Raw genomic sequence first — 26,013 nt, 5'->3', positions numbered from 1 at the left:
AAATCAATCTCTCGCTCTGGAGGAATACATGAAAGTTCATTTTGAAATACATCAGTGTACTCTTTGACTACTGGAATAGACTGAAGTGTAAGTATCTCAGCATCTGCATATCTAACTTGCATAATAAGATAAATGCACCATTTGTGATCATTTTCCTCACCTCCAGATAGGAAATAAACCTACCTTTAGGTATCACTGTATTACCTAACCATTAAAGGACTGGCTCACCCGAAAAATGAAATCTGGTTATCTTTGCTCGATAGTCAACTGTGGCATAGCAAGCTGCAAACTAGTTCATGCGCATGATAGCACCAAAATCCAACATCTCTAGCTCAATTAGGTAGGTTGAGGTTTGACGATAAGAAACTATCACCGTATAACCTTAGTAAACCTGCATAGCAATAATCGATTCTCTGACCAGGGTAGATACCACAAAAGGATCACTTAGTATTTCAGGAACTGTACCAAACTTCCCCACCACAAAGTGGGTAATACATGATAAAGTATATCCTAAGTTTATCAAGGCATAAGCATCGTGAGAACAAATGGTCAACATACCTATCACAACGTCTGGTGAAGACTCCTGATTCTATCGACCCGCTAAAGCATAGCTACGATTTTAGTTATGACCTAAATTGGAACCTCTAGATATTCCTCGACCTCTACCTATCGAAGACTAAGACTCACACCCCGAAGGAAGCACGGACATAGATGATCATGTTGCTTAATTTGCTGGTTGTGCCATGCCCCAGAATCTCTATTTGAGTAATCCCTCATCATATGCGTCGGACGTCCTCATATATAACAAGCATCAAAATCAGCTTGACATTGGCCCAAGTGTCCTCTACCACAGATGTCTCACCACGGCAAAAATGAACATGTCTGCCCTGAACCTTGTTGTCGCTGCAAACCCGACACCCGTGAGCTCTCACCTGGTCCAAATTGAGTATAGCAGTCATATCTATATCCCTCTAACTAAGGTGGTGGAGTCCTAGGTGTTCGTCCAATGTTTTGGTCATATAACTACCCTGAGACAGCTCATTAGACCTGGAAAATCTCATCCTCTTATGCTGCCCTAACCCAGTCCTCTCCGTACCCTACTGCCGATGCCTACCCCTTTCTATATTCTGGGTGAATGCCTGAATCCGGAAGATATCCATACTATCCTGCAGTGCAACAGTGGCACTTGCCTCAATCAACTTAGGGGCCAACCCTACTATAAACCTGTGGATCCTGTCCTGCATAGTAGCAACTATGGATGATGCATATCGGCCAATGAGTCAAAACAGATACTATACTCTCGAATACTCATATTGCCTTGCTTGACGGCTAGAAACTGATCGACTCGAGCTTGTCAGATATCCCGCGGTAGGTACTGGTGAAGGAAGGCATCTGAAAAATTCTCTCAAATAGTTGGAAGTGCATCACGTCCCGTGGACCTCTCTAATCCCTCGTAACAAATGATGGCTATATCTCGGAGTCGAAAAGCTGCTAACTCAACATCCTCTTTCTCCGTGGAATTTATAATTTGAAAGATCCAGTTAAGCTGATCTATGACATCTTGTAGGTCATCCCTCTGATCTGTCCCTATAAACCCTGGGGGATTCAAAGCAAAAAACTCTCAGACCCTTTAACTCCCAGACCACTCAGAAGATTTTGCACTAGTGGATGCCCTAGCATATTGTTGGGTAGCAACCAATAGTGTTAATAAATGCACCGCACTCCTCAAGTTCTGATCTGATTGAAGTGGAGGGGGAACTGGAGTGCGATCTTTCTAGGGATCTCCTCAGGTGGTGGTGGAGCCGGTAATGGCTGAGTAAGGGTCTCTCCCTAGGTCTTTGATTGGGCCCCATCTACTGGGGGTACCTTACTGGTCCCCTTACATACTGATGTATCTCTCCTATGACTAGTCATAGTCTTCCTAGTCACTGTTATCTGTGCATGGATACGCCAACACATAAGTTTAACTCAAATTTCCTAAAACTTAATTCTACAGACCGATTTAGATTTGAAAGAAGAGTAACCAACTCCTAAGTTCCTTGTAGCCCCTTATATAATGTGGTGCAAAATACATCTATAAACAAGACCCAAATAGACACGACTTATAGACTCCCGAGGACAGAACTGCTCTGATACCAACTTTGCCATGCCCCGAACCTAGGGGAGAGACTGGCATCTGGTGCCTCGCCTATCCTTTTGTACCAACTTCCGACTAAGAGACTTTGAAAACTAATACCATACTTTGGCTTTGGGGCCACATTGCAATATAGTTTGTGAAGCAAAGTATAAATCTGAACAGAAACTACCGCTGACTAAACATCAACATAAAGTTGGGCCGACAAGGCCATCATAACTACTACAGCTATCAAACCAACAAAATATACATACAAGGCCTACAAGCCCAACATACTGCACTAACTGACAGGATATGTCTACAAGCATCTACTGCTGGATGTATTGTGATCGGAACAGGGCCCCGACCTACCCATAACCTATATACATATATATACAAGATGGACATAAAACTCTAGATCGGGAAACTCCAAAGGAGGTGAAGCATACCGATAAAGTTGAACTCGGACAACACCTATAGACGAGGTTTACCCGTCTAGCTGTTTGAACCTGCACACAAGAAATACAACATTCCCAGAATAAGGGAAGTCAATATGAAATAATGTACCGAGTATGTGAGGCAATAGAATAATTGAAAGCTGAAATTGAACTGATTCTATAATAGCTGAAAGTAACTGGGAGTCAAAGATAATCTAAAGATATGCTTACCTGCTGATATTGACTCAACTCTCTAAATATAGTAAGTAAAGTAACTATCCAGCAATATAAGGCTCGGTATATATATATATATATATATATGCTCTGTCGTAGTAGGCTCGCTCATAGGAGCTTGGCCACACTAGGCTCTGTATATCGGTAAAATAGGCTTGATCATAAGCTCTCGGCCAAAGTAGGCTCGGTATATAACTTACCATCTGATTAGAGGTTGCCCAATAGGGGCCTGCCAATCGATTATAGCTCGATGGTAATGAAAATACTGTAATACTGTATATATAGATTCTCTGCTCTCTCTCTTGACTGAAAGAAGACAATGCTCAATTGGATATAAAATCCCGATAAGGGACAATACTATTATTTATGAGACTAGGATAATGTACATATGTTCGGGAGTATGAACGTTTCTTTATGCCTCGTTAACAAACACATGTAATAACGAGATCATGCTAAAATGAAGAAGGGCTTAGCCTTAACATACCTGGAGTAGGAAAAATCCGTATGATATTCTTGAGAAGGATTGCACTATACTCCCTTAGAATTGCAAAATCCCATTGTTATTATGTAGTGCAATTTCATATGAATTCTTTTACTAATTCAAGAACTCTCACTGCTGTTGTAATATAGTTCTTGCTGTTATAATATAAAGTCTCATATGAAATTACAAATCTCCTCCAAAATGAATTTTGATATCCATTCAAGACAATGTGTAGGAATGACTAATACAAACCCTCTTTCTACGTGTTTGCAAGGATGTCTTGGACCATATTTTATCCCAAATCGACAACCTTCAACGAAATTCATTTTTGTTGATTCGTTCACCCTTTATTTTTTACGGCACTTAATTATCTCTTGGTATAAATAGAATAAACACTTATAATCTCATCCCCGAGTCTACGTAAAATAACTAAAGACAAAACTTCAACGTACGTAAATATGAGATGTAACAAGTTTCCAAACTCCCGCAGTCTGTACACCAGAGTAGATGATGCAAAGATTGCAGATACCAGGGCAATACCAGCCTAGCCGATTGCAGCGGCTCAAGCCCAGGTGGTTCTTGTTATGACCGATGATGAGCAGAGGAGTCTCAAGAGATTTTGGAGGCTTCAGCCTCCATCATTTAGTAGGGCCGAGTCAGAGCGTGCTCAGGATTTCTTGGATAGGTGCCAATGGATTCTTCGCACAACGGGTATTCTGGAGACTAGTGGGGTCTCATTCACTACTTTTCAGTTTACTGGGGATGCCTTCAAATGGTGGGAGGCTTATAAGAGGTGTAGGCCGGTCGGTGCATCATCACTTATATGGCAAGAGCTCTCCATTCTCTTTTTGGAGAAGTTCATGCCACAGTCTTTTAGAGAGGAGTTGCACTGACAGTTTGAGCAGCTATGTTAGGAGGGCATGTCCATTACGTAGTACCATATAATGTTTTTTGAGTTGGCTCGTCACAGCGTTTGGTTGGTTCCCACTGACAGGGAGAGGATTATGAGGTTCATTGATGGCTTCACATATCAGCTAGGATTGCTTATGACTAGGGAGAGGCTATCTGGTGCTACTTTTGACTAGGTGGTTGACTTTCTCAGTAGATAGAGATGGTCCGCAGTCAGGAGCGGGGTGAGAGGGAGGCCAAAAGGCCTCTTGTATAGGGTGGTTTCAGCGGTGTTCCCTTTAGGGTCAGTTCTACCATATTAAGGGACATCATTATTGGCACACCTAGTTGGCTCATCCAGTTCACCGTGGTGCTTCATCCGGCCACGGTTCATACAGTTCTCATCGGGGTCAGTCATCTCTCTGTCCCCTTCTAGCTCAAAGTTATCCACGTGCTCTATTGATTTAGGATTCATATTTCCAGATCCTTCATGACGTTATCCTCGTGCTCGGGGATTCCTTCAGTCCCCACCACCATTTTCAGATCGGGGTTGCTACGACTGTGGCGAGCTTGGTCATATCAGGAGGTAGTGTCCCTATTTATTGGGAGGTCCAGCTTAGTAGAGGAGTCAGACTACGACTCCATCACCAGTTACTTCACCACCCGCCCAACCAGCTCGGGGTGGGGCTCAATCAGCTAGGGGTTGCCCAAAAGTGGGAGGCTGGTCAGGTGGAGGCCAGGCCTAATTCTATACTCTTTTTGCCAAATCAGATGTCATTGCTTTAGACACAGCAATAACAGGTGTTGTCTCAGTATGCCTCTATATTATTTGACACTGGATCCACTTATTCATATGTACCATCGTATTTTGCTCATTCCATGTATGTGCACTGTGAGTCCTTAGTTTTATCTGTTGATGTATCTACACCGTTGGGCGATACTATTGTTGTGGACCGTATATACCGGTCGTGTATAGTGACTTTTGGGGGATTAAAGACTAGAGTTGATCTCTTGCTACTCAATATGGTCGATTTTGACGTGATTTTGGGTATGGATTGGTTGCCTCCATGTCATGCCATTTTGTATTATCACGCTAAGACCATGACGTTGGTAATGTTGGGGTTGCCAAGTATTGAGTGGAGAGGCTCTCTAGACTATGTTCCCAGTAGAGTTGGTGCTAATCCCCCTACTATTGATTCTGTTCTAGAGGTGCGAGATTTCCCGGATGTACTTCCTGCAGACCTTCCGGGTATGCCGCCCGAGAGGGATATTAACTTTGGTATTGACTTGGTGTCGGGCACTCAGCCCATTTCTATTCCACATTATCGTATGGCACCGGCTGAGATGATGGAATTAAAGGAATAATTTCAGGAACTTCTTGATAAGGAGTTTATTAGGCCTAGTATGTCGCCTTGGGGTGCATCGGTTCTGTTTGTAAAGAAGAAGGATGGTACCATGCAGATGTCCATTGATTATAAGTAGTTGAACAAAGTCACAATGAATAACAAGTATCCTTCGCGGAGTATTGATGATCTATTTGACCAGTTTTAGGGAGCGAGAGTGTTCTCTAAGATTGATTTGAGGTCTGTGTTTCACTAGTTGAAGATTCGGGATTTTGATATTTTAAAGACGGCCTTCAGGACCCATTATGATCATTATGAGTTCCTTGTGATGTCGTTTGGGCTGAGCAAAGCCCCAACAACATATATGCATCTGATGAACAATGTATTCCAACCTTATTTTGACTCATTTCTCATTGTATTCTTTGATGATATCCTGGTGTACTATCGTAGATAGAATGAGCATGCCCAGCATTTGATGATTCTGTTGCAGCGGTTAAGGGAGGAGAAACTTTATTCCAAGTTCTCCAACTGTGAGTTTTGGCTTAGTTCAGTGGCGTTCTTGGGGCACAAGGTGTTTAGTGAAAAGGGATTCAGGTGGATCCAAAGAAGGTAGAGGTGGTTCAAATTTGGCCCAAACCATCCTCAGCTATGGAAATTTGAAGCTTTCTCTGTTTGGCCGGTTATTATCGTCTCTTTATGTAAGGTTTCTCATCTATTGCATCACCCTTGACCAAATTGCCCAAAAGGGTGCTTCTTTTAGATGGTTGGATGAGTTTGAGGAGAGCTTTCAGAAGCTCAAGACTGCCTTGCCCACAACTCAAGTTCTAGTTTTTCCATCAGTTTCAGGCTTTTATACAGTATATTGTGATGCTTCTCAGATTGATATTGGATGTGTCTCTATGTAGGGGATAGAGTGATTACATATGCTTTGCTGCCAGTTGAAGCCCCATGATAAGAACTACCCTATCCACGATTTGGATTTAGCTGCCATCGTTCATGCATTGAAGATTTGGAGGCATTATCTCTACAATGTTACTTGTGAGGTGTTTAATTATCATTGAAGCCTCCAACACTTGTTCAAATAGAAGGATCTACATTTGAGGCAGCGGAGATGGTTGGAACTGCTAAAGGACTATGATATCAACATTCTACATCATCCCGGGAAGGCCAATGTGGTGGTCGATGCCTTGAGTAGAAAGGCAGTGAGTATGGGTAGTCTTGCATTCATTCCCGTTGGTGAAGACCTCCTGCAGTTGATGTTCAAGCTTTGGCCAATCAGTTTAAGAGATTGGATGATCCCCATTTGCTTGTACTTAAGGACACAGTTCAGCACGGTGATGCTAGAGATGTGACTTTTGGGGATGATGGGGTATTGAGGATACAGGGTCGGATTTGTGTGCCTAATGTGGATGCGCTACATGAGTTAATTCTTAAGGAGGCCCACAGTTTGCGGTATTCCATTCACCCAGGTGCCGCAAAAATGTACCAGAACTTGAGAAAACACTATTGTTGGAGGAGGATAGTGTTACACCCCATATTTTCGTACATGAAGGTACGCCATCAGTAAATTGACGGAATCTCAAAAAATGAGATATTACATTCTGCATTTTCCGTACGTTAAAGTTTCGTCGTAAGTTAATTGATGTAAGTTCGGGAATGGGATTATTTTGAGATTATAAGCATTATGCTATTTTAAACAAGAGAAAAGTAAATCCGTGAAGGTGAAAGGGGAAGCAAGTCAAAGAAAATGAATTTTCGTCCAAGTTTGCCATTTGGAATAAAATACGGGTCGAGCGATAATACCCGATAATTATGAATTAGTACCATGCAAGGTACCATATGACCATAGTATTACGATGTATAAATATATTAAAAATAAATAGAATTTTAAGTAATTTGTGATATTTTTTAAATTATGTTGGTAATTGATTAATTATCGGGTAACAGAACGTTACTCGGTTAAATAATAAGTGGATAAATAGTTAATAAATTACCCCCCCCCCCACGTGTCAATAAGCCATAAAGCCTAGAAAGTGACTAAGTAGTCACAATTCTAGGTGGTTACTTAATAATAATTCAAGTCTTAGAAAGACTTAAACAAAACTTATCCAAGTCTGTATTCAAGATTCATTTGATTGTCTTTAGCCTAATTTAATGCCTTTTGACTACATTATCGTTACTTTGGATTGAAGTAGAATCATTTTTCGTCCAAAATCTTATCTTAGCCAAAAAAAATTCAATCAAAATATCCAAAAGCAACCAATTTCGTTTCTGCAATTTTCAAGACTTTCAAGTAGAATTTCAGTCCAAAGATTCAAGCATAGATTTCGTTCATACTTCGCACAAGCAGAAAGCTTCACTTTGTTCAAATAATTCAAGGAATAGGTATGTTAAGGATAATCTCTTCCTTCATTTTGCATGATCTTGTAATTACAAAAGTTTGATAATAAGTCATAAAAAAAAATTCATATCCTAGAATTTACGTATATTTTGCTAGTCTCGCAAGTTACGTATATTTTCCTAGTTTTGTAAGTTACGATGTTCTCCTTATTGGGACTTCATATTCAATTGGGTATTTTCTTCTTCCAGTCAAGTGAGCAGAGAATTTACATATATACAGTATTAAAAGTATTTCATTACCATCGAGCTATAATCAATGGACAGGCCCCTATTGGGCAACCTTAGATCAGATGATAAGTTATATGAAGATCCTACTGTGGCCGAGCGCATATGAGTGAGCCTAGTATGGCCGAGCGCCTATGAGAGAGCCTACTACGGTAGAGAAGTTATATATATATATATACCGAGCCTTATAGGGCCGGACAACTATTTTACTTACAATATTGAGAGAATTAAGTAAGTATCAATAGGTAAGTGTATCTTATGATTATCTTTGACTTCCAGTTACTTGCAGTTATTATATTATTAGTTCAGTTTCAGCTTTTAGTATCAGCTTTCAGTATATTGCCTTACATACTCAGTACATTATTTCATATTGACGTCCCTTTTCTGGGGGCACTGCATTTCATGCGTACAGGTTCAGACATACAAGCGGGTAGACCTCCTCATTAAGTGTTGCCCGAGTTCAGCTTGATCGGTAACCTCCATGCCTTTCGGAATTACTTGGTCTAGAGCTTTTTGTACATCTTGTATATATATGTATATATGATATGAATAGATCGGGGAGCTATTTTCGATCACAATGTATCCACCAGTAGAGGCTTGCGGACGTATCTTTAGTTAGTGCAATATGTTGGGCTTGCAGACCCTATATGTATATTTGTTTGGTTTGTCTGCTGCAATAATTATGACGGTCTTGTCGGCCCAGCTTTATATTGATATTTAGTCAGCATTCACAGTTGTCATGCAATTGGCCCATGGCCAATGTATGACACCACATGTTCAGAGTCTCTTAGTCGCAAGTGGTACAGAAGGATAGATGAGGAACTAGGTGCCGGTCTCGACCCTGGGCTCTGGGCGTAACAAAAGTGGTATCAGAGCAGTTCTGTTCTAGGGAGCCTACAAGCCGTGTCTAGTAGAGTCTTGTTTATGGGTGTGTCATGCACCACACTTATAAGCAGGAGGTTACATGGCATTTAGAAGTGTCACTCTTTCTTGTTACTCTAGATAATGTGGTAGAACTCAGTTGTAAGAATTAAAATTCTTAACTTCTATTTGATTCGTAATACGACGATACCTACGTCCAGAAAGACGGTTGGTAAAAGACATGGCTATGGAAGAGTTGAGTCAGAGGAACTCAATTTTGCAACTTGCTTATGATAAGTAAATGTGAGGTCTTCAGCAGATCATGTGTGTACTGAAAGGTGTAAGCCTCTTGATAAGGAGTCTTGAAGCAAGAATACATATCCACCTTAATGGTGAAAGGAAATGAGAGATTCAGAAGATAAATACAAGTTTCAACAAGTAAAAGAAGCAAGATGAAAAAGAGTACGAGACGCCTAGCTAATGAAGGTTAATAGTGTTTATAATTCAAGCAGAGAAAATATATGTTTTTTGAGTTATATTCAACAGTAACATAGGCATGTACAATCAGCCATACCTATCTTAGTCATGCCCTATGGGAGCTAAGGGATGTGGTTTAAGAGAAGGACAGGTTATCAGGATCCGGCTGGGGTTAGAATAACTCAAAATAGGGGGTGGATTGGTAAAGTTAGATTGACATTCCCGAAGGATAGTGTAAGCGTGGTAATGGATCTCCTTGTGAGACACCTAGATGGTGCACTGCTACAAGATAGGCACTGAAAAGCCTGGAAAGGATAAATGTTATCATAGTATAACTCCCATCCCTAGTAGAGAAATAGTGCTAAGTAACCCGAGGGGACAGTGGATGGAGAAAAGGGGAGCTAAAAGCAAAAGATATATTGTTGAAGTTTTTAGAATAAAGTGATAGACAGAAATATTAGCAGGATATACAAAGTGAGCTAATGAAGCATTAAGAGTAAGGTGTGATACATGGATGACAACGGTAGGTCTAAGAGATAACGATATTACAGAATCTATAGTCAAGTAAAGGAAAAGACGAGAGGTGACAGACTTTGAAACATCAAAAGAATATAGGTCATAAAGTCATATCCTCACTTCGAGAAATAAGTCAGTGATTACAACGCAACTACCGAAAGGAAAAGTTAGACCCTGGAATAATAGAAATCAGTATGGGCTAGTGAACAAGATAAAGTAAACATGAATTAAGGACCAAATGATTGGATAATACTCGGCATCAGAGTTTCGAATTTTGTTCCGGTAATAATAGAATGGACAAAAGAAAAGATTCATGAGAAATTTAGAGAATGGTCATTTGGAAAGGCACTTCCTATGAAGCAATATGAGCAAAGTTAAGCTTAAGGGACTATGTGTTGTAGTTACACTAAGTGCCACTCTTGCAAATAGGGAATTTTGTTATCCTTGGTACAGAAGGATTACCGCATGGCAAGTAAGGGTCATCGATAATGTGAAAGGACGTCAAAGATGAAGAGGAAAAAAAATCTATAGGTAGGTCGGCATAGCTCTAAGTCTTAATACTCTCCTAAAGGGGGGAATATGAAATGATAATGGAAGAATGCAATATAACAAAAAAGGGATGAGATTGCACATACTCAAAACCTACATATATGCTACGATACCAGAGCATTATGCAAACACGACATAAAAGAAAGGAAGTAAGGGTTCCTGCCTGAGATATTATTGATTAATAAGGAGCTAGTGCGAGACGTAAGTTAAGACAATGAAAATAACCCAAGAAAGATTACGCGGAATATTGATATGGGAACGGGTCCAACAAGTAGTTAGTAGTTGATTCAGGAAAATCCTAGCTATGGCTAGATAAGAAGTTACAGACAAATCAGCAACTCATGCAAGATAAATGTAGTAAACCCCAACATGGAAAATTCAGCCTTACATTAATGTCATTATAATACTTGAGATATATTCAAATAGGAGTCGGGGTAGTTAAAGGTACCGTATAAGTGTTACGGGGATAAAAGAAAGTGTCACTGGGAAGGCAGTAAAAATATCAGTTCAGAAGTAGCCCTACAAGCAAAAGGCTACGGAGGTAAGCAACTACAGATGATTATAGGTAGGGGAGGACATCAAAAAGGTCCATAATAAGATCCTAGATTTACGAGAGACAAGGGTTCTCCTAAGTACTACAACAAAAGACTAGCTGAGGAAATAAGGAAGAAGCCTTCAACCTAAGCACAACGACCTAAAGAGGAAATGGTCATCTAACCACACTCTCGCAACAACATAGTAAGAACTCCAAAGGAAAATGGCACCTACTATGGCTAATGAACGGAAAGTAAAATTAAAAGTAATATTAGAGATCATGTGAGTTGTATGAAAACTCTGGCATGTGTGGGCACTTAGATAAGATAAGTATGGATGCAACAAGGGGGAAGAATGACCAGTAAAAGTAATAGCTTATGCTGAAAGAAAGATAATATGGAACGAAAGAAATTATTCGATCAATGATCTAGAGTGGGTTATGTTATGAACGCACTTAAGGGTTCGGAGTTTTATACATACTGCATATACAGCCGTAGAAGATTTTGGTATATGTTAAAAGAAAGAATTGAACCCAGGTCGTAGACAAAAGATTGAATTGTGAAAGGATTGTATCATGTATATTCCTTATCGCCCATGAAAAGGCTAAACAGAATAACTAATACCATGAACCACAGATCAGGAGATAACTTAAGCCGACATAAATGTCGATATGAAAAAGGAGGAAACTAAAGGATTACATCAACAAAGTAAATCAAGAATCTGATTATTGGACCCATAAGTTATAAGAATCATGATTGAGAACATAGTAGAGCCACTCATAATATTAGAGGTGCAAGAGAGATAGCACACCAACTATATTCTATAACGGCTCAACGATAAAGCCAGTTAGAAGAAGTACCAGCCTCATAAGAAGTCAGTATGGAGCTCCCACCGGATTGTATAGGCACCAAAGGTGCAAGTATTATAATAGAGCTTCAAGTGGTGGATGTGATTTATACCTATGTGGAAGGTAGGTTATGAAAGAAAGATAGAAGAATGTAAGGTGATATTTTAAAGTAAGTAAGGTAAAGGTGAACAACAAGTATAGAAAAATGAGAGTGGTCCATACTTCAGGTAAAAGACTAGAAATGTCGAGATTCAGTATCTAGGGATAGTAGCAGTGTCATCAGTAGCATACTTTCCAACCTATGGTTTCTAAGTACCAAAAGGTCTAATTAGAGAGTAAAAGAGCAGTTAGAGACGATGCGATGTCTCTATTGATGTTCCAAAAAAGCATAAAGGAATCGATCGCAAGCTAAAGTATGATAGAAAGACAAGGTTGTAAAAAGACAAGAGTAAGGATAAGAAAAAGGCAAGGGAGAAGATGACGAAAATGGATGTGCCTTCGGGATTAAGCCCATGAAAACAAAGGAGCTGATGGTTCCTCTAAGTTATACAAAAGCTCAATATAGCCTGAGCGAACTCAAAAGAGTCTAGGACTACTAGCATTTAGAGGAGATGAAATGATGCCCTAATAATAGAATGAGGGTGTAATTGTAATAAATAAAGGGATTTCAAAAATTGTATGGGTCTAAAATACCCACATAAGGGAATCATATTGGGATGCTATGAAATACGGTTATGGCAATATAATATCGTATCACCCCCGGGGGAGCGGAAAAATCACTTCAAATGTTCCGTGATGAAACATGAACCCTAATGATTACGTAAGAGGTTCCAAGTTATTAATGGTATATTTTAAATCAATATTAAGGTGAATCGACAATGGATGGACACAGGTCACAAAGTATGAGGTGAGATTAGGCCATCATTTTTAAGATGAACAAGTAATGAGGAAGCATTAAAGGACTTAGATTTTTACATATGGGATAAGTGACGAAAGTAACCTGGAGTTTGGTACCAGACCTCAGTAATGATAAATCAAAGTAAGAGTTATGGTATAATAGACCTACCTAGATGATAAGAGGATTTATGAAATATGATATAGCAATATTCGTAGGAAAAAAAAGGTACCGAGCAAAGAACTTCAAGTATACCTATAGATGCCCAGAGAGACATCTTGTCAAACTTTGTATATGTTTACAAAGTAAAGCCTAGAGATTGTTAAAAGCTGGAGGGAAAAGGAGAGAAGAGTCTCATAGGCGCACTTCTAAAGTCAGAGTCATAAAGGCTACATGACAGGAAGTAGCAACAGTTAAGAGAATGGAAAGATTTCAACAACAAGTCATGGTATGAGAAAGAAGACTAAAGGGGAGAATACCCTAGACCTTGGGTTTATACACAGAATAGTTGCCTAGATGGCAAGGAGAGTACTAAAGTATTCGCAAGAGCCATAAGTTATGAAAATGATAAGTGCATCAGTCAACAGTCGAGGACGAATGTTCCAAAGGAGGGATAATGTTACACCTCATATTTTCGTACGCGAAGGTATGCCATCAGTAAATTGACGGAAGCTCGGAAAATGAGATATTACATTTCGCATCTTCCGTACGTTAAAGTTTCGTCGTAAGTTAATCGACGTTAGTTCGGGAATGAGATTATTTTTAGATTATAAGCATTATGCTATTTTAAACAAGTAAAAAATAAATTCATGAAGGTGAAATGGGAAGCAAGTCAAAGGAAATTAATTTTCATCCAAGTGCCAATTTGAGATAAAATACGGGTCGAGCGATAATACCCAATAATTATGAACTAGTACCATGCAAGGTACCATACGAACATAGTAGTACGATGTATAAAATATATTATAAATAAATAAAATTTCAAGTAATTTGTGATAATTTTTAAATTATGCGGGTAATTGATTAATTACCGGGTAATAGAACATTAACCAGTTAACTAATAAGTGGATAAATAATTAATAAATTAACCCTCTCCCCCACACGTGTCAAGAACCCACAAAGCCTAGAAAGTGACTAAGTAGTCACAATTCTAGGTGGCTACTTAATAATAACTCAAGTCTTAGAAAGACTTATACAAAACTTATCCAAATCTGTATTCAAGATTCATTTGTTTGTCTTTAGCCTTATTTAATACCTTTGACTACATTATCGATACTTTGGGTTGAAGCAGAATCATTGTTCGTCCAAACTCTTATCTTTAGCCAAAAAAAATTCAATCGAAATTTCCAAAAGCAACCAATTTCGTTTCTGAAATTTTCAAGAATTTCAAGCAGAATTTCAGTCCAAATATTCAAGCATAGGTTTCGTTCATACTTCACAGAAGCAGAAAGCTTCACTTCATTTAAATAATTCAAGGAACAAGTATGTTAAGGCTAAGCACTTCCTTCATTTTGCATGATCTCGTAATTACAAAAGTTTGATAATGAGTCATAAAGAAAAATTCATATCCTGGAACTTACGTATATTTTACTAGTCTCGCAAGTTACGCATATTTTCCTAATTTTGTAAGTTACGATATTCTCCTTATTGGGACTTCATATTCAATTAAGTATTTTCTTCCTCCAGTCAAGAGAGCAGAGAATTTATATATATACAGTATTAAAAGTATTTTTATTACCATCGAGCTATAATCGATGGGCATGCCCCTATTAGGCAACCTCTGATCTGATGGCAAGTTATATGACGATCCTAATGTGGCCGAGCACATATGAGCGAGCCTAGTTGGTCGAGATACGTAGCCTAGTATGGCCGAGCGCCTATGAGCAAGCCTACTATGGCAGAGTAATATATATATATATATATATATATATATATCGAGCCTTATAGGGCCGGACAACTATTTTACTTGCTATATTGAGAGAGTTAAGTAATTGTCAGCAGGTAAGCATACCTTCAGATTATCTTTGACTTCTAGTTACTTGCAGTTATTATATTATGAGTTCAGTTTCAGCTTTCAGTATATTGCATTACATACTCAGTACATTATTTCGTACTGACGTCCCTTTTCTGGGGGTGCTGCATTTCATGCATGCAGGTTCAGACAAACAGGCGGGTAGACCTCCTTATTAAGTGTTGCCCGAGTTTAGCTTGATTGGTAATATCCATACCTTTCGGAGTTGTCGGGTCTTGAGCTTTATGTACATCTTGTGTATATATGTATATATGGTATTAATAGGTCGGGGAGCTTTTTTCAATCAATGTGTATCCACCAATAGAGTCTTGTAAATGTATCGTTAGTTAGTGCAATATGTTAGGCTTGCAGACCTTGTATGTATATTTGGTTGGTTTGTCAGTTGCAATAATTATGACGGCCTTGTCGGCCCAGCTTTATACTGATATTTAGTCAGCATTTGCAGTTGTCTTGCAATTGGCCCATGGACAAAGTATGACACCACATGTTCAGAGTCTCTTAGTCGCAAGTGGTACGGAAGGATAGATGAGGCACTAGGTGTCGGTCTCTCCCCCAGGATCGGGGCGTGATAGATTGAGAAGTATATAGTGGGTTTGTAGCTCGGTGCCTTACCTTTCAGCAGGTGAAGTATGAACATCAGAGATCGGGTGGACTTCTTTAGAGGATAAAGATTCTAGAGTGTAAATGGGAGAGGATCACCATGGATTTTGTAGTTGGACTCCCACGAACTTCGAGGAAGTTTGATGCTATTTGGGTGATTATGGATTGTCTAACCAAGTCTGCACACTTCATTCCACTCAGGACTACTTATTTTTTGGAGCGGATGGCTGAGATTTACATCTGCGAGATTGTTTTCCTTTACGGTATTCCAGTGTCCATTTCAAATCAGGGCATGAAGTTTACACTGCAGTTTTGGAGAGCCATACAGCGAGAGTTGGGCACCCAGGTTGAGTTGAGCACAACATTTAACCCTCAGATGAACAGATAGTCCGAACACACTATTAAGATATTGGAGGGCATGCTACGTGCTCGTGTCATTGATTTTAGGGTTTACTGGGATCAGTTTCTACCGCTCATAGAGTTTTCCTACAACAATAGCTACCACTCGAGCATTTAGATGGCTCCATATAAGGCTTTGTATGGGAGACTGTAGATCTTTGGTGGGTTGGTTTGAGCCGCGTGAGGCTAGGCTCCAAGATACTAACTTGGTTTAGGACTCTTTGGACAAGGTTTAATTTATTCAGGATCGTTTTCGCACGGCGCCATCTAGGTAGATGAGTTAGCCAATCGGAAGGTTCATAATGTAGCTTATATGGTTTAGGAGAAGGTTCTGCTCAAGGTTTCACATATGAAGGGTGTTATAAGGTTCGGAAAAAAGGGCAAGTTGAGCCCTCGGTATATTGGGCCGTTTGAAGTATTTCAGAGGATTGGAGAGGTGGCTTACCAGTTTTCCTTGCCACCTAGTTTGTCGAGTGTGCATCCACTATTTCAAATTTCTATGCTCCAAAAGTATGTCGGTGATCCGTCTCATATTTTAGATTTCAGCATGGTTCAATTAGATTGTGATTTGACTTATGGTGTGCAGTCGGTAACCATTTTTTATCAGCAGGTTCGAAAGTTAAAGTCGAGGGATATAACTTCAATGAAGGTGCATTGGAGAGGTCATCCATTTGAGGAGGCTACTTTGGAGACTGAGTGGGAGATGCATAGCAGATATCCACACCTATTTGAGACTCCAGGTATGTTTCTAGACCCATTCGAAGATGAATGTTTGTTTAGAAGGGGGAGGATATAACAACCCGGCCGGTCGCTTTAAGAGTTGTAGCCAGGTTCCCTCCATTTACTTCTCATTTTGTTCTTTATAACTATTATATGACTTTTTGGGGTAGTCGGTGTAGGTCCGGAGAAATTTCGGAATGAATTGAGATACTTAGTCTCAAGGTTGGAAGCTTAAGTTAAAAAGGTTGACCAGATATTGACTTACAGGTAAAGGACTCAGTAATGGAGTCTTGATGGTTCTGTTAGCTCCGTTGGGTGATTTTAGACTTAGAGCGTGTTCGGATTATGATTTGGAGGTCCGTAGTGGAATTAGGCTTGAAATTGCAAAAGTTGGATTTTTGAAAAGCGTGACCGGGAATGGACTTATTGATATCAGGGTTGGATTCTGATTCTGAAAGTTGGCGTACGTCTATGGTGTTATTTGTGACATGTGTACAAAATTTGAGGTCAATCGGACTTGATGTGATAGGTTTCGACGTCATTTGTAGAAGTTTGAAATATCTTAGTTTCAACAGGCTTGAATTGGGGTGTGATTCGTGTTTTTGATGTTGTTTGAGGTGATTTGAGGTCTCAACTAAGTTCGTATCATGTTTTAATACTTGTTGGTATGTTTGGTTGAGGTCCCGGGGGCCTCGGATTGATTCCGGATGGTTAATGGATGAAAAGTTGAAGTTGAGGGACTAATGTTGCTGAAGCTTTCTGGTGCAATTACACCTACGGACCATTGGTCACGGGTGCGAGTCCGGGATGCATAGAAGTGGAGTTTAGATGGGTGGACTGTGGAGTGCAGATGATGAAAGACTTCTGCGGGTGCGGACTCGCACCTGCTCTTGGGGATGCATAGAAGCAGAAGTAGGATTGGTGAGTTGGTCCGCAGAAGCGGCTTCGTGTGTGCAGATGCTCCCCCAGAAAAGGGGTTTAGACTGAAAAGTGATGGTCGGCTTAGTGGTTTCCACAGATAAGGATGTTGGACCGCAAAAGCGGTGCCGCCGAAGTGGCTAAGTATCCGCAGCAGCGTAAAGATTGGGCAGAACATATAAATTCAAGAGTTTGCAATTTTTCTTCATTTTGGACATTTCAAGCTCGGTCTAAGGCTACTTTGAGAGGGTTTTTGAGGAGATTCTCGAGGTAAGTCACTTGTGCTCATTTTTATTCAATAATCTTGTTTCCCCATTGATTATTCCACCTAGATTATGTAGTTTTGAGGTGAAATGTGGGTGTTTGAGGCTAGGGATTTGGAGAGTTTAATTTGGGTATTTGCATGCCGTTTTGATATCGGATTTTGGGAAAATTTGTATGGTTCGACTCGTGGTTGAATGGGCTTTCGGGTGTTGTAACTTTTGTGGGATTTCAAGACGTAGGCCCACGGACAGGCGTTAAGTCGATTTTTGACTTTTGATTTATAACTTAGTATTTTCATATGGAATTGTATACTTTAGCCCGTGTTAATTATATCATACTGTTTGTGGCTAAATTCGGGTCATTTGGAGGCTTATTTGTGAGGCAAAGGTGTGTTGGGGTAGCGATTTTCTTGGATTGAGGTAAGTGACAATCCTAAAACTTGTTTTGAGGTTATGAAACCATGTATTATGTGTATTGCGTCTGGTTTGAAAGAGACGCGCATGCCAGGTGACGGGCGTGCACAATAGGAATTATGACCTGGTCAACTTCCATGTAATCGTATAGTTGAAATTCTGTTGTTATCCGTATATTCTCCATGTGTTATAATAAATGACTTGCAAACAATGTTAGAAATCATATTTAGACTTTGTGCTAGTACTGTAGAGACCCACAGAGTCTATGTTACATGTTAAATATTCTACTAAATTGTTGTTGTACTTAGTCTCCGTTTCACTTGCATATCATAGCTCTGTCTTTTTTGTTCCTTGTTAATATATTATGTCATTTCTATTTGGGTTGATTTCCATGATTTCTTAGAGCCCGAGAGAATGGAGAGGTTCGTGGATGAGTTGGGGCTTGAGTGCCGAACTGTGAGTGATATATGTATATATGTGGAACGGGTTGCATGCCACAACGAGCCTTATGGCTATATATATATTTATGGGATCGAGCTGCACGCTGCAACATATTTCATTGATTTATGCCATGATTGGCTTGATATAGCGCTTGGGCTGAAAGGAGCCCCTCTAGAGTCTGTACACACCCGTAGTGAGCGCAGATACCTACTGAGTGCGAGTGCTGAGTACTGACTGCGGAATGCTGAGTGAATGGGAGGGCTGAGTGACTCTGTCCTTAAGAGGATGCATTTGATTTCATTATTGTTTCACTTAGCTGTCATGTACCGCTATCTTGAAATTTCTGAATGATATTACAGTCTATTTCACTTAACTTGTCATGAAGTAACTATTTTGACCTAATTTATCAAACTTGAAAGTATGCCTACCTTCTTGTGTTGAAATCACTGTAATTGAACTGTAATTGTGAAGCTCGTCACTACTTCTAATTATTTATTTAGTCTTGTTATTTACTGAGTTGGTTATGCTCACGCTACACCCTGCACTTCGTGTGCAGATACAGTTATTTTCGGACACGGTGGGTGTTGATTCTCTACGCTGTTGATCCTATTTTTTGGAGATTTCGGGGTAGCTGTCTTGCGTTCGCAACCCTTGTTTCTCCTTCCCTCTCTTTTCACTCACTGTATTTAGTTTCAAACTATCATAGATAGTATATCCCAGACTTGTGAAATTTAGATGCTCATGTGCTCTGTGACACCCCGATGTTGGGAATTTCCATGTGTGTTTTGGGTTTTCTACAATAACAACTTATATTTATTTAAAATTGCTTTAACTCATTTGCTGTTAAAAGTGTTAGAATTATTTTGAAATGTCTGCTTGCCTAGTACCACATTAGGCGCCATCACGACATGTTGGGATTTTTGGGTCGTGACACCAAGGTATTATCAGTAATATGATGATGTTTAGAGAACGAGGCATTCAGGGAGAAATCAGTATGGTTATGTTTGTTTGTATGTTCATGAGGAGTTGGTCTAGGCATAGAATATATGTAATCTTTCAAGTATACATGTGTTTTGTGTTTTGAGGTGAATCAGTGGTGTGTGGTAAATATGCATTATGTGATGGTGGTGAGCCTACATTATTTGGTGTAGGTGAAGGAGGTAGAGGATCAGGAGAGGAACTGTTAGAGGAAGGTGAGACTATATTAGATGTACTACCTACATTCCTTTGATCACTCATAGTACCTTATTAAAATGACACTGTATTAGTATCAATCATGGGACTAATAGGAAGTGGATAAAGAGCTGAAAGGAAAAAGGAAGATTCAAAACTGATATTTAAGGGGAAAATAGACTCATGAAATACTACATCCCTGGAAATGTGGATTTTCTTGGTGGATAAATTCAACACTTTGTAGCCCTTGTGCCAAAAGGATAGCCTACAAAAATATGTGGTGTTGTCCCTGGTTCAAACATATCTCTATGAACTTTTGGTATTATTGGGAAACATAAGCATCCAAACTTCTTAACTGGGAGTAATTTAGCCTTTTATTCTATAAGACTTCAAAAGGAGACTTGTTCTTAAGATAGGTGGTAGGTAATCTATTTATAATGTAAGTGCCTATTAGAATACATTCCTCCAGTACTTCAAAGGCAACTTAGACTGAAACAATAAGTCTCTGTCTATTTAAATAAAGTATTTATGCTTTCTTTCAACCACTCCATTTTGTTATGGTGTATAGGGGCAAGTCTTTTGGTGAACAATCCCTTTTTATTGACAAAATAGAGTAGCTTCAGTATTAACAGACTCATGTCCATTATCAAATTTTGACCCCTTGATGGAGGTTTTGAATTGATTTTTAACTAAGGAAATAAAAGTTTTGATAGTTTGGAGGGCATTGCTTTTAGATGTTAGCAGGTTCCTCCAAGTGGACCTACTAAAGTCAACAACCATAGTAATGAAGTATTTGTATTTATCATGTGTATATTCATGGTAAGGACCCCACAAATCCACTTGCAAGAGTTCAAAGATTTTATTTTAAGTACTGACTCTTTGAGGAAAGGGGAGCCTGGCTTGTCTAGCCATAAGTCAAATGGAGCAAACAAAGGGTTGCTTAAGGGAAAGAGAAGCTGGTATGGAGGAATTCCCCTTATTTTTACAAAATGCACATGTAATAGCCTATAATGCCACAGAAGATTAACATCATTGACTTGAAACATGCAGTAATTGAAACCAGAACAGTGACTCTTATTGTTCAGGATGAATTATTTACAATTGAACATTGATGATTCTGCAAATGACTCAACGATGACCTATTTACAGATGGAGATGGATGACAATGCATGTTATTCAGAAGATGACTATTTACATAACATGAATGAGTAGAAGAACAAATAATAGAGTTGTTAGCCAGACAATTGTTTCTCAGACATTGAGAGCACAGTAGGTATAATCCATCCTTGAATTTACCAATCTCCAATGCCTCTTCAAAGAAGGGGCCTGCAGAAGACAAGTATTGTTAGTGAAAGAACTAAGAAGTTATAACCCTCAGGTGTTTGATCAACCAATATTAAAATAATATTGAATTTTGAGGAAGGAATGTGAAGTACTTTATACAGAGTGATCATAGGAGCAAATTTTACATTTTCAATTTCTGTCACCTTCTATTTATAACCATTTGGTAAAATAACTAGTACGAGGATAATGTAGGATTTTGATATCAGACAATAAGGACTTATTAAAGGCCATATGATTTGAGGCTCCTGAATCTAGTATCCATGTTTCAATCTTTGGTTCAAAGCACCTACATGAGAGTTTACCAAAATTAATAGAAGATGTGCAAACAACAATACCTGCAAAGTTTACGACATTGGTAGGATTTGAGTTGTTTGAGTTCTCTCCATCATTGCCAAGTTGAAGATGCTGAAGTAGATAAAGAAGTTGTACATACTGTTCCTTAGTTAGATTTACATTCTGATTCTCATCTTGGGCATCACACTCTTCAAGCTTGCTTGTCATTGCATCAAATGACATCCCTTGTACATTTGCTACCATCATCTTCCCTCTATTGTGTCTGAAGTTTTGATTAGAGTTCTAGACATTTTGAGGATATCGTGCATTTTCATTAGAATTCTATCCATTTTGTGGATAACCGTGTAGCTTATAACACTTATCCCTAGTATGGCCTGGCCTCTTATTAAAATCACAGATAGGATGACCTCTGTTACTCCAAGAATAATTGTAACTTGGTGAGAATTTTGTTCTAAAAGGACTTGGTCCTGAATTTTTCACATTCAATAAGGTGGACTCAATCAACAACTGATTATTTTTCTTTATTTCTCTTTGCTTTTCATTCTGGATAAGTAAGGAGAAGGCTTGAGCCAACATAGGAAGTGGATTCATCATAAGAATACTCCCTCAAACTATAGTGTAAACTTCATTGAGTCCCATAAGAAATTGTATCAACCTCCTATCTTGTTCAGCTTTGTACATGATTTCCTTTGCGCCACAATTATAAAGGCAGCTACATTTAGTCCTCTTGTTCAGAGTATTCAGCTCTTCCCATAGCTTTTTCAGCTAAGTGTAATAGCTAGTGATGTCAAGGGCTCGTTAGGAGAGATTATTGATTAATTTAGCTCCATTGGTTTGTTCATAGCGATCCTCCAGATACTTCCACGACTCAACAACATCACTCGCATATTCCACACTATCCACAATTTTTTGGAAAGAGAATTCAAAATCCATGAACTGACCATGTTATCACATTATCCCCACTGCCGATAGGTTGGTGGTTGGAGATTTAGCTTCTTGCATTCACCATTCACAAAACCTAATTTATTCTTTACGGATTAGCCACGAAGAACACTACGTCTGCAGGATCTATACCTTATCCCATCGAATGCAACAGATACAAGCATTGCACCAGGATTGTCGAATGAATGCATATATAGGGGATCACTTTGGTAGATTCCCGTGGTCGGAGGCACGGCGACACTCGTACTAGCATTAGTCATATCTTGTTGGTAGGTAATATCCATTAGGACGTAAAATTAATTGATTGTTCATAGGAGAAAAGTAATCAAAACCAAAACTTTTAGAGTTCTATGGAGTAGATTACTGACATAAGAAGAATTGATCGAATTGGAGCAAATCAATCAAATTAGGTCAACAAACCAAAAAAGAGAAAAGAGAAAATAGGATTAGGAAAAGATTGACAAGAGACGAGAATAATTAACCTTGCTGTGATACCATGATAAGATTGTGACTGAGACTAGCGTAGCGTAGCTCAACCTCAGCACCAATGGTTGAATCTGAAAGCTTTTAAAGAGTCCATGTGTATGTGTGTTTGAGAGAGAGAGAGAGGAAGAAGACGAAAGTATAAGAAGAATGCTTTGATGAATAATGTAGCTCAATTGTATTGAATATGTACCGTAACATATATACAGGCAGAGAGGGTGACAACTGCACACCTTGACCATTTACTGCTGCCAGCTGTATCCTAACTAACTAACCAACTAAAAATAAATACTACAAAAGAATAAAAACAAACTAAATAGATATCAATATCCCCTACAATAATAACTAGGAGTTATCCTCAACTATTCAACAAAGAAAAACGATATTCATTCAAACTGTTTCCCATTCCTATATTGACACCAAGAAAAACAAAGCACATGGCCTTCCTGTATCCAATTCTTTTTCAAATTCATAAAGGGTGAAAATGACTTAATGCTTAGGCAACTTTCTTTATGGCTCATGTGTGAATAACAAAGCAAAATAATGCAGATTGACGGCCTCTTTAATGCTCTTTAATAAGGATATTGAATAGAAATTCTTACTTATTCTCACTTCTTTCTTTTTTTCCTTTTGAGCCAACGCAATTTTGACTTAACTTTAATACTGATATTAAATAATAAGTTTACTATATTATTTTACTCCATTTAAGCCAGCCGGAATCATTGTTTGTTAGGGATATAAATTTAAGGAATTCCCACTTGTTCTCTTCTTTTATTTCTTTTTTGTCATACGACTATTTTGGGTTTTGTAAAAATAAACTTTAGTTATATTTACAATTTTATGGAACTTAAAATGCAGTTATGAATGTTAAAAATATGAAGAACCTTTTGGCAAGGGACTTTATGTTTTTAATATAATATCGATATAAATTTAAATAGAATAATGTAACAATATTATAATAGAGGGAACAAGCTAGCAGTTGGCCCCTAATCACTACAATTTTTTGGAGCTTTATAAATATACTCATGTCTCTATGTACTAGTAACCCGAACATATATTCGTAATTCACTTGTATTAGTTCCTACTACTGTTATGTGTTACCAAACCATTATTTTTTTAAATATCACATTTTTAAATATTTCATTTTTTAAAAATAAAAAAGACTCCATTATCAAATTGGTGCCATTAATTGACCTCGCCTTATCGACGACTGTAATGATCCGACCGGTCATTTTGAGCTCTAGCGCGTCGTTCGATGATTTGAGACCCTGAGTAGCTTCACTTAATGTATTATGACTTGTACATATGGTCGAAATTGGATTTCGGGAATTTTGGAGTCGATTTGGAAAGAAATCTCTAATTACGGAAGATTTAGGTTGGAAGAATTGACTAGGATTTGACTTTTGAGTAAACAACCTCAAAATCTGTATTTGAAGTTTTCAACAGGTTTATATGGTGATCTTGAGCGTGGGCGTATGTCCCGATAGGGTTTTGGATGATTCGGGAGCGTTACGGTAGTTATTGTGAAAAGTTGGAATTTTGGAAGAATTTCATAAATTGGGTTGAAGTGTATTTTAATGTTATGAATGTCTATTTGGAATTCGAAGCTTGGGAATAGCTCTGTATGGTGATGCATGTCTTAGGAGCGCATCCAGAAGTGGAGCTAGAGGTCCGTAAGTCATTTCGAGGCTATTTGGCGAAAGTTGGAAGTTAGATGTTTTTTTTTGGAAAGTTTTACCTGGATTAGACTTTTGATATTAGGTTCGGATTCCGATTCCGAAAGTTTGAGTAGGCCCGTAGTGTCGAATGTGACTTTTTTGCAAAATTTAAGGTCAATCGGATGTGATTTTGATTGGTTTCGGCATCAGATATGGAAGTTAGAAGTTCAACATGTCATTATGCTTGAATCGATGCGTAATTTGTATTTTTGATGTTGTTTGACATGGTTTGAGGTTTCGTCTAGGTTTGTATCATATTTTGGGACGTGTTGGTATATTTGGTTAACATCCCGAGAGCCTCAGGTGGATTCCGGATGATCAATGGATCAAGTTTGGACATGGAAGAACTACTGAGGCAGCTAATATCTGGTACAATCGCACCTGCGTGGAAATGGTCGCAGGTGCTAGCCCGAAGGCGTGAACCCGCATGTGAGGTGATGTGGTCGCATAAGCGACATTTGGACTGAGCTGGGATGGCCGTAGATGTGAGGATGTTCCGCATCTGCAAGCCCGCAGATGCGAGGAAAGCTCTGAAGAAACAGAATGCGAGCTGGGCAGCTGGAGTCGCAGAAGCTGAAGGTCTCTGCATTTGCGAGACCACAGGGGCGCGTTTGGCATCCCTGGTGCGGAGCTGTGCTGAGTAGAGGGTATGCGCAAGTGCAAGGTTTTGGCCGCACCTGCGAGACCGCTGATGCGGTGAAGCGGCCACATGTGCGGTAGTAGGGCTAGGTAGCGTTCTTTTAAAACGAAGGATTTGGGTCAATTCTACTTTATTTCGTCCATGAGAGCCGATTTTGGAGTGCCATCTTCATCATCTATTACGGTAAGCGATTCCTTCACATTGTTAGTTAAATACTTGGTTTTCATATAGATTCTACCGTGGAAATTGGTAGGAATTGTAAGATTTGAAGAAAACCTAGAAATTGGTATTTTTGAGTTTTGACCACGAATTTGGGCATAGAATTGGGAATAAATTATATATTTGAGTTAGTAATATTATAGGTAATGTTTATCTTTAAAAAAAATCGAAATCAGGGCACGTGGGCCCAAGGGTTGTCTTTGTTGGATTTTCGAGCGGAGTTGGGAATCATTATAAATTATTAAATTGTAAGCATTGGAGTATATTCTTATTAATTTGCACGTTGTTTGTCTAATTTCGGAACGTTTGGCATGGAGTTGAGTTGTTAGAGATGCATTAGAGCCGGTTAAGGAACTTTGGGGCGAGGTAAGTCTCTTTTCTAATCCTATAAGGGGAAACTACCCCTAGGTGATATTTATTGTTATGTGCAACTAGTTGTGGGTGCTACATACGTACGAGTTGACAAGATTCTGTACACAGCTAAAGCACGTCCTTGTTTGGGTAGACTTAGGACCTAATCCTATAATGATTGAATTATTTGAACTTGTTCTGCTGTCTCAATTAATTAAAGTTATAACTGAAATTGATTTAGAAATGAAAGTATCAGGTCAAG

General features: G+C 38.9%; 1 long non-coding RNA gene across 1 annotated transcript; it reads right to left on the bottom strand.

The window, feature by feature from the left end:
* Positions 1-20,814: 20,814 nt before the first annotated feature.
* On the bottom strand, positions 20,815-23,007 carry LOC107805751 (uncharacterized). Its single transcript, XR_012695818.1, has 2 exons — positions 21,440-23,007; positions 20,815-21,086 (listed from the first exon to the last, which is right to left on the bottom strand). It is a non-coding gene; the product is annotated as an uncharacterized LOC107805751 (long non-coding RNA).
* Between the last annotated feature and the right edge of the window lie 3,006 nt (positions 23,008-26,013).

The sequence above is a fragment of the Nicotiana tabacum genome, chromosome 10, assembly GCF_000715075.1.
Source record: "Nicotiana tabacum cultivar K326 chromosome 10, ASM71507v2, whole genome shotgun sequence".
Taxonomy (NCBI): Eukaryota; Viridiplantae; Streptophyta; class Magnoliopsida; order Solanales; family Solanaceae; genus Nicotiana; species Nicotiana tabacum.
The sequence above is the reverse complement of the archived record's forward strand: the minus strand, read 5'-3'. Positions and strand labels throughout refer to the sequence as shown.